The sequence below is a fragment of the Eschrichtius robustus genome, chromosome 4, assembly GCF_028021215.1.
Source record: "Eschrichtius robustus isolate mEscRob2 chromosome 4, mEscRob2.pri, whole genome shotgun sequence".
Lineage (NCBI taxonomy): Eukaryota > Metazoa > Chordata > Mammalia > Artiodactyla > Eschrichtiidae > Eschrichtius > Eschrichtius robustus.
The window spans coordinates 32,738,835-32,740,775 of record NC_090827.1 but is presented as its reverse complement, the minus strand read 5'-3'; the positions used below and the strand labels follow the sequence as shown (position 1 = coordinate 32,740,775).

Genomic DNA, 1,941 nt, shown 5'->3' with positions numbered 1-1,941 from the left:
CAACATAGGGACATGGGATTAAGAGACACAAACTACTATATATAAAATAGGTAAGCAACAAGGATATATTGTACAGCACAGGGAAATATAGCCATTATTTTGTAATAACTTTTAACGGAATATAATCTGTAAATCAGTCAGAGAAAGACAAATATCCTCTCATGTTTGACTTGTTTATTTCCTCCCAACCCCCTCCTCCTTCCTAGATTTTCCTTCTTGTGCTTTCTCCTAGGGAGAGGGCTCTATCCTCTACCTTGGTTCCTTCAGTGTGGCACCTCCACTCAGTATTCCCAAAGCCTGGTAACCAAGGAACAAGCAAAGAATCTTCAGGAGGATAGAGGGGAGGTGAGAAGAATGTTGTAAATGTACTTAGATTTCTTTTTGCACTTTGACACACATAATCTCGTTGTCTTTTCTGAGAGTGGATGGCCAAAGGTACCAGAGCTATTAATGGAGCTTCTGCGAATGCCTGAGGCAGCAACAGAGGTAAGCTTTTTCCAGGTCCTACCAACCTGCTGGTTGAGGTCCCTGCAGTGCACAGAGAAGTGTGGGGAAAGGGCCGCGGTCCCCCTCCCCCCTCTCCCTACTCCCTTGTCCCCAGCTGCACACAGACCACAGCCTCGTCCCAGGGAGGGAAAGGCCACTCCCCACCTGTCATCTCTCTTGAGTCTCCACCAGCCTGGTGGGAGGAGAAGGGGCACCAGGGATGTCTCCTCTGCAGCTGCTGTTCACACAGAACAGGAAGGTCCCTCTCCCGTCTCACCCTGGGTCTCCAGCTAAGGTGATGTTCTGCAAACCCATCCTGTCTGTTGCAGGAGGAGTAGGGGAGAGAGGGTGGGAAGCAGGAACACTGAGATGAGATGGGGAAGAGCTAGTTCTAGACCCTCCTTTACGCTCCATCTCTTCCAGGGCACCCATATACTAGAAACGAACTAGTCATTGCCAACAGTGTCCAGAAGCCATTTAGTTTCATCCTTTATATTTTTTCTGACCTTTAGGGAATAATCTCACCTTATTTTACATAATTTTATTTTACTATTTTTATATTTATAGGATCCTTTAAAGTAATCTTTAACATTAGAAAATACAGTGAAGGTAATCTTAAGTATCATTTAACTCTCTGGGGAATAGTCATTCTTTAACTTTTCAATACACTATTTGATTATCCTTATCAGGTCATTTAAAATTTGTTCTGCCCCTAGAGACGTTGCACATGTGGCTGCCATGTCACATTTGTGTCATTAGGTGGCGGAGAGAAGAGAGGCTTGTCTACGCTCAGTGTTCTGGCCTGTGGACGTCTGGAGGATTGACAGTCTGACACTTGACAGAAAAGGACTTCACTGGTGGTGCAGTGGTTAAGAATCCGCCTGCCAATGCAGGGGACACGGGTTCGAGCCCTGGTCCACGAAGATGCCATATGCCACAGAGCAACTAAGCCCGTGCGCCACAACTACTGAAGCCCGCACGCCCTAGATCCCGTGCTCCACAACAAGAGAGGCCACCACATTGAAAAGGCTGCACCGCAACGAAGAGTAACCCCTGCTCGCCACAACTAGAGAAAGCCCATGCTCAGCAACAAAGACCCAACGCAGCCAAAAATAAAATAAATAAATAAAATTATTAAATAAATAAATAAATAAAATTTGTTTATCTAGTTTCACTTTGGAAACAGAAAGTGTTGTCTTTAGAAAGGAGCAGATACCAGTCTATGTGCCAAACCTGGGGACGTGCCTTCTCTTTATTAGCTGGCCTTCAACAGGCCCTTTTCATACTTCAAAACAGATTGCCATGGTGATCTCGATAAAGACCTAACCCTAGTCAGATAGGAAATACTGAACTCTGCGTTTTGAACCATTCAGGTGGCTTCGGAGATGCTCAATCAACTACCTCCAAAGAAGATCCATGGAAACCGCTCAAATGATGTTGCCATTTTGTTTCCAA

General features: G+C 45.2%; 1 non-coding gene across 1 annotated transcript; it reads left to right on the top strand.

The window, feature by feature from the left end:
• The first annotated feature begins 1,191 nt into the window (after positions 1-1,191).
• LOC137764487 (small nucleolar RNA SNORA17) lies at positions 1,192-1,322 on the top strand. Its single transcript, XR_011073992.1, has one exon. It is a non-coding gene; the product is annotated as a small nucleolar RNA SNORA17 (small nucleolar RNA).
• The last annotated feature ends 619 nt before the right edge of the window (positions 1,323-1,941 follow it).